This window comes from Nomascus leucogenys, chromosome 14 (genome assembly GCF_006542625.1).
Source record: "Nomascus leucogenys isolate Asia chromosome 14, Asia_NLE_v1, whole genome shotgun sequence".
In the NCBI taxonomy this organism is placed as follows: domain Eukaryota; kingdom Metazoa; phylum Chordata; class Mammalia; order Primates; family Hylobatidae; genus Nomascus; species Nomascus leucogenys.
Genome location: NC_044394.1, coordinates 44,775,305 through 44,783,542, shown reverse-complemented (window position 1 = coordinate 44,783,542; position 8,238 = coordinate 44,775,305).

The window sequence follows — 8,238 nt, the reverse complement described above, 5'->3', positions numbered from 1 at the left end:
CTATTAGTTTTAATTTAATGGTATGGTAGAAAAAATGAGGTAAAATAACTGATTGAAACTTAAAAGACTAGCACTAGAGTTTGAAGCCAGCCTGTGGTTTCTGTATAACCACTATTATGCTACTATTTTATGCTAGATAATTGACAGTATTATATGTGCTGCTTGGATTAAATGTCACCATCCCAAAAGTGTTTTATCAGTCAGGGTTTGACCACAGAAGCAGAACCACTTTGAGTGATATAGAATAAGGGATTTATTGTAGGGATGAGACCTTTCATCATTGTGAATGTTAAAACCTTAAAAGTGGTTCTAATGGAATGAATTCAGTTTTATGTATGAAAACCCACTTTAAACCAAGAAGTTTTAAATATGTCTACCATATTTTATACATATCACATGTTGGATTTTCTTAGCAAAATACAATTTTTTGATCACCAGGCAGATGATCAGTTAGATCCAAGACCAAATTGTGACTATTAAGTTTTAAAAATTTAATTATGTAGCCAAATTTGAATCAGTCATTAAAATTTCTCAGATATTTTTCTGCTCTTAAATATATACCATGGGAAAAGGTGGTGAGATTATACTTGGTAGGCCTGGAAATGCTCTGTCTTCCACAATACCCATGGCTCACATGTGATATTTTTATTATCTGCATAATGCTCATATTCAGGACTTTTGCAGCTGTGTTTCATGAATAGATTGTCATTTTAATTCATTACCTCTTTTTTTACCAATTCCAGCACATTATGCTTATGAGCGGGCCCCATAAAATTCAGAATTCTTACATTGCTCCTTTGGCTTCTTTTAGAACATTTGACCTTATTTATGACCTTCTTTTGTCCATATAGTCATCATGATTGTCTTGATATATCTTTCCATGTATTAGGGTGATCTCATCCCCAACATCATGCTCTGAGCATGAATTGGTTACCTCTGTATTTAGGGCCATTATAGTAACCAAATTTTCATCATGTACTGGTGAAAAATCTAAAATGTAGACTCTCTGTATCTGCTGCCTTTGGGTGAATTTCCAGGTAGTATTTATTAGAGTGATCTTTCCACCTATTTCTTGACTCTGACTGTGATATTAACCTTTTGTAATTAAGACGCTCTGTCTCTTTGACACATAGTATACCTTTTTAGATCATCTTAATTTTTTTTTTTACCTCTAACCATTTTTTAAAATTTTATCCATTTACTCATGTACCACTTCGCTGGTACCTTTCAAATGCTAAATGCTGTCCCATTTATCCTTAGTAACCACGCTGAATTTTTCTGTCCTTTTTAATATTTAGGTTTTATTAGATGAATGTAGATTGCACCTTCTCTAACTGTATCTTAAATAATTACCACTTAAGGGAATTAAGAACTACAAGGGAAGGAAAATGCTGACACATAGACTAAAGCAGAGGGAGAAAACGTTCCCACTGGGTCTAATTTTCTAAGAAGGACCACCAAGATAGTGGCTAGGGCCTGAAATTATGGTCTGAATGACCTCTAGAAAATGATCTGTTCACAAAGGAACTTGCCTGTGTTTGCAGGAAGCAAATAGGGATAGGTAGCAGTCACCCCACTGAAGACAGACAGCTTGCTCCCTTGTCCTTGGTTAGGTTATAAAAGCTCAAGAAGAGAAAACAGTCATTAAGAGCATAGAGATAGAGTTGACATTGCAGGGTAAGACATAATCTAAGGTGTGAGGAGAACTTTTTGATTCAGAAAGAGAGGGTAATAAAGTATCTTAAATTCTAAAGGTGGATTCTTTGATCACATATATTTATTATTTTAGGGCATGATTTCTATTGCTTGTAATATGTATTCCTTTATCTAAACATGCATGCCTACAATATCCTCTAGACATTTACATTCCACTTTACTCTTACTTTGTTTTGTATTCTGAAATCTCAGGAACAGAAATATTGAAATATTACACCTGAAATACAAGAAAATTGATCATTATTTTAGTGAAGTCTTTATATATTGACAGATAATCACTATGTTTTCTGTTTAGAAACAAAACATAAGACAAAAATTAAATTTTTATATATGAATATATTCAGCAATTCAGTAATCTGAGATCAGAAGTGAAATATAAAAAATTATAACATGTAAGACAGATAACAGGATTAATATGTATTCCTTATATATAGAAACCTCCTTTGATTTTTTAAAAGATGGATCTGAATAGGCAATTTAAAATGCAGATTACCAAAAGTATATGCAAAAATGCTTAACCTCATTAGTTGTCACTACGTCAAAACAGTGAGATGCCCATTTTCATCAATTGACAGAAATCTAAAAGGTTGACAGTACCCATTGATGAAGCCTGTGGAGGAAAATTGGAACTCTCAATATATTAAATGCAAGATTTTCTATATATTCTACAGTGTGTTGCTTTTTGTAATGAAAAGGGAAAATAACAAATGCTATTAAAAATATTCTCAAGACCTCACTGATAGAAATTAAAGACCTGCTCTTTTCCAGTTATATTGAGATTGCTAGAATGGTATGGCAGAAAGAACAATTGTCTTATGGTGAGAAAAACCCAAGTTTGAAACAATTCTGACCGTTTCTTGCTGTGTGATCTTGGGAAGCTTACACACCATGTCTCAGTTTTAGCTTTTTTAGGTAGAAAATGGATACAAAAACCTTTCTTGGTCATGGATTTCATGAGAATTAGCTTATTAAGTTACATATGAAGTCTCTGCCACAGTACCTTTCAAATAGTACCTGCCCATTAAGTAATCAACTTTTATGAAAGATTCTGAGGATTAGAAGAAACAAAGAGGTTGACTTGCTCCATGTAGGGATCAACTTACTGACAGAACATGTGTGATTGCAGTCGTTGTGGAGCTTGTTGTAGCCAGAGAGGCAGACGTTGTATGGGAGCCACCAATAGAGCATGAGATGACACCTACTTGAGGCCAAAGTCACTTAGGATCAAACATAACAGAATAGGAGCTTGGTGGGGGCGCTGAGGGCATGGAAAACCTGCCCCTGCCCAGGGAAGGGGCGTGCAGCTGAGACCTGAAGGACTTGTCTGGGCACTGGGGAGGGGCTGGCCCAGGAGGACTTTGCTGGCCTTTAGTATTCTCTGGGGAGGAAGCTGGGCCCAGGAACCACGTTCTGTGCAGCTAGAGGGAGGGAGACACCAGAGGAGGTTGATTCGCTCAGGGCTAATAGGGGCCAGACTTGAAAGGTATGTTGAGGATTTTGAACCAAGAAGAAGGGGAAACCAGTGAAGGTTGCTAGCAGAGGAGCAACATGGTAAGATTTGTGTCACTCTCTTGCTTTGTGCCTTGATAGAATGTTTAACTTTCCTATGCCTCTGTTTTCTTAAAAACACTGAAGTCATAAATCCTACTTTGCGGGGCTGTTGTAGAGAAAATGAGGAAGCCTCTGTGCTCCTGTCTGTGGCACACAGTTTACTTGGTGAAGCATTGCTCCCTCACTTACCTGGATCCTTTATTCACCTCAGCCCCCTGAGCCAACCCCAGGTCACTCTACAGAACCCTGTGGGTGGGCAGGGGGTGGAGGGGGAGCTCACAGTTCTTGGGTGTACTGCTCAGTTTTCTTTGGTTGTTTGTTCTATAATTGGGGAGACAGAACAATGCACATAAAATGAACTTGCTTTCTTTCTAGACGCTTACACAGACATCCCCTTTGTTAGCTCAGGGTGACCTCACAAAGATGTGGAAGGGTGGGGTGAGTACCCTTAGTGAATCCCAGTAGCGGAACCAGGCCCATAGCCTTGCCCTGCCACCAACCCTCTGATTCTCTCGTGACTGCTTGACTCAAGGCTTTCCTGTTGGAGCAGCTTCTTCCCATTGCCACAAAACTGACATCCAGTGGTTTCTGTAATGTACTTAGCAATGACAAAGGACTTTCACTGATCTCTCATGGCCTGCTGATCCAGATGCTGGATTTCTTGCCCAGTTATTTGAGGGTGTCTGAAGTCAGTGTAGCATGTACATGTCACCACCCTTTTCCTGTGTTCCCTGGCCTCTTGCTCGCCCTCCCTTGGCTATTTGGGCCGTGCTGCAGGAGGGGCACACTGGGTGAGCACATCTGCTCCACAGGAACCTGCTTTCATGTAGCTCCAGCTTGTAGTAGGTTTTCTCACTGATGGTTCATTAATTGAGGGATCACGATATTCCAGGCATGGAGCAAAAAGCAAAAACACATACACACACAACACATAATGTACTATAATGGGTTGCTAAGCCAATATATGAATATAGCATTTCAAGTATAAATAGGGTTGTAATAAATCAGAGTTGCTGAAAATGGTATTACATGGGTTAAGCATGTATGTTATTCCTTTCTCAAGTAGCAAATGGAGTTGCTGGGTCCCCCTTCGTTTCTTTCCTGTGCCTAATGGTGCCAATATAGAGAGAGCTACAGAAAAATGCTTTTGTAGGAGAGGATACTTAGCTTTGAGGCTGAAGTCTCCAAAATAAAGGAAAAACTTTCCCAACAGTGGTGATGATGTTATTCATTGAGGATTGTTTTATTCCTTCATATAAGAGTTGACAAAGGTATTCTAGGGCTTGAGTTGTTTCCCACCTCGTATACAGATTCTCCATAGTCTCAGAGACTTCTGCAGGATGGCAGGATCATGTTAGAATAAAATCTGTTAGACTAAAAATAGATGATCTTCATTTCCAGATTTGGATGCTCCATGTGTGGGGTTGAAGATCACTGTGGTGTGGATCTGATGGCTGGATTAACTGCCATGCCCTCATTAAATTAGATCATGTGCGAAAGTTCTTTGCAAACCATTTAGTGCCATGCATTTCTAAGGTATTATTAATATAAACTAGAGGAAAGGAGCTTTTGATTCTTATGTCCACGAGAAACCTTTTTGCATGAATCTCCCCTGCAGCAGGGAAAGTGGGCTTTTGAAGCCGTGAAGTGAGCTGCAGTCTCACAGGTGCTCATTATCAGAGAAAAGTGAAGATCATCAGCCTTGGCTATAGAAGGTCTTCTTTATCTTGGATGATCTAGCAAGATTTTATGTTTCTTCTGTTTGTTTTCTATCTGAGCTAAAGATTGGTGCCAAACATGGAGGAAAGGCTGGGAAAGGTACCTACCCCAGCATAGCCTGGGATCAGAGAGCTAAACAGGAAACCCAGTCTTGATGCAAATCAAGCGTGACTGGAGAACAGAAACCCAAGACTTTCCCTATTTCAATCGGTTTGTAAGAAATCTTTTTAATCTTTCTGACCCGAACTTTAACATTTTAAAGATGTTAGTCATTTCAGAAACGTGCTTTTTACAAGGCAGTTGGTGCCTGGGCCTCCAGTATGTTTTTATAGGGACCTGCTGGTCCATGGGGTGGCTCGAGCCCTGTGTCTGTCTGACCTGGTGCCCATCTGGGGCGCTTCCTCTCCATGCTTGTCTGGCAGTCATGCTTTCACCCACAAAGCCTCAGTGGGGACCAGATACTCAGTAACATACTTGGCTGATATGCATGTGTTTCTCATCTCCAACATCTTATGAGAATCCACGTCTTTTTGAGGAATGAAAAAGTGTTAGATCATATTGCAATATCCATATTATTTTGTTGTATTTATTTATTTATTTTTATTTTTTTGAGATGGGAGTCTCACTGTGTCACCCAGGCTGGAGTGCAGTGGGACGATATTGGCTCACTGCAACCTCTGCCTCCTGGGTTAAAGCATTCTCCTGCTTCAGCCACCCAAGTAACTGGGGCTATAGGTGCATGCCACCATGCCTAGCTAATTTTTTTGTATTTTTAGTAGAGACGGGGTCTCACCATGTTAGCCAGGATGGTCTCGATCTCCTGACCTTGCGATCCACCCACCTTGGCCTCCCAAAGTGCTGAGATTACAGGTGTGAGCCACCATACCCAGCCAAAAAATCCATTTTTTAAATTTACAGCCCAAAGAGATATAACTAATACATTTTTATTTTCCTGAGAATTCTGATTCTTCTTAGGCTGATACTATGTTAATAGCGATTTTAGCACATTGCAGTTCTCTTTCTTACAGCTGTTACTTTATGTATGAAGCATTTATTTTCCATCTGAAGGATGAGTTATTTGTCTGAATTGCTGCCCTATTGAAATTTCACAGTATTTTTGAAGGGAACTGGACCATGAAAACACAGTTTGTTTGTCACCCATAAGGCACAGAAATGCATGTACTGAAAAGAGATTGCAAATAGAGATAGACTTTGCTATTTAAATTACCAGGCTTAAGATATTAAGAGTTTAGTTTTGAGTTTACATCATTAGTTGATCAATACATTAGACTGTTTGGTGAAATTTTGTCACAGCTGCAAATCTAAAAACTAATGTTGGAAGAACGAAGTCATGGACTATTTCCCGTGAAGTAACTAGAATGAAGCCCTTAGTGTGTCGGCTGTCGTAGTTCCAAACCTACAGTCTGTTCTCTTGCTGTGTACGGTATGTACCACATGGACCAGGAGCCCAATAATTGGGACCCTGAGGGTGGCGTGGGATTAGTGTTGAAGAGTCACTATTACAGTGACTATATGGGAAGTTACCCAGCATAAAGTGACACTCTCGTTCTACTGAACAGTTTTCCCCTTTGAATTTCTACAAAATTATGCTAGATATTACCTGTATCTCAGCCAAAAGAATGTGGATTGTTACCAGAAATAGACTAGGGTGTTACCATGAAATAATATTTCCCCCCTTCTTAGTTAGCTTGTCACTTGAAGTTCAAAAGTGGATTATATATAATCCATCTAATTGTATGAGGCACCTGTAGAAATGTCTTTAGTGTTTAGTTCTTTTGATTAAAGTGCTGCTTGATATTTACATCCCACCAAAGGCACCTACTCAAAATGTAAGTAAGCTTACTGGCTTTTATGTTCTTACAGGAAATAAAATCTGTTACTAATTTTTTTAATTTAAAAAGTCTGTTAATTTACACTGATTTATAATTTGTCTTGGATTCCTTAGCTGAGAAATACAGTTAATCACTGACTGTTCTATTACCTGACAGCAATTGATAAAGTATCCATGCACAAAGTGTCAGAAAAGGTTAATATTTATTGAATTTTATGGTGCTACAACCAGTGTAGTTTTGCCGACAAAGATGTATGGCCACCAGCAATGGAATCTGTAGAATTGCAGCAAAACAACATGGCACATGGATACATATGTAACAAACCTGCACGTTGTGCACATGTACCCTAAAACCTAAAGTATAATAAAAAAAAAAAAAGAATTGCAGGATGCACACTAGATTTTATTCTAACCTATGCCAGTATTCTAGATTTTTTAAAATGACAGATGTTTAACTAAATACAAAAAGCTCTAAATGTGCAGCGACTCTGAACCTGTGACTTGAATTCAGTATTTTAATATGAAACACAAGAACAGCACTTAAAAAGTAAAAATTCATCCTTGCTTTGCAGGCAGCAATCACATTTAGCTTTTTCTTCCATTTAACTCTATGCTGTTGATCCGAATAGATGCCCAAGCGATAGCAGAGATTATAAACAATAAAGAGCTTGCATCTTTATCAAAAAAGTATATAATTAGTAGAGAAGGGGGAAAGCCTCTGCTTACTTTTAAAGGAGTTCCAAAGAAACAGTTTGAGTGCCATGTCAGTATTCAAATACCTGCAAACAAAAAACCTCAGGGCCTAGAATCATGCATTCATTCTCTGGTTGCAGACTGGGGATAGAAGTGAGGAGTGTGTATTTTTGTTGTTGTTGTTGATTTCCACCTGTATTTCCCTGACAGAAATGTACTCCTTGGTTTACCCGTAACAGCCAGCATCGACTCCTATGCATTTGCTTGCCTGAATATACCCACAGTTTGTATTAGTTGCCTATTTCCAGTAGTTAACAGGTGAGATAAGACAGTTTATGAATTACTTTTTTAACCCGGATAGAAGTATATCAAAACCTGTTTCCTTGTCTTTAAGACCCTGCACTTGTAAGTGTGAATCAAAACTAAAAGTCTCCACTTGCATTTGAGATTTTTAAAAGTGGGAGTTGGACTTTATTTCTGCAAAAGATCTAATGAAAATTCTTATGCTAAAAGAAATCTATTTGGACCAGCAGAATGGATTACCATGTGTCCTATAAATATATTTTAGGTTGCTTTTTGTCTGTATCACATTTTTCTGTTGATGCTTCTTCCAGCAATCTGTGCCGGTTTTTGTTTTTCCCTCCTTGCAGACAACTCGCCCATTTTATTGTGCTTATTTAGAGAAAAGACAGAGTTTGGCTTCTCAA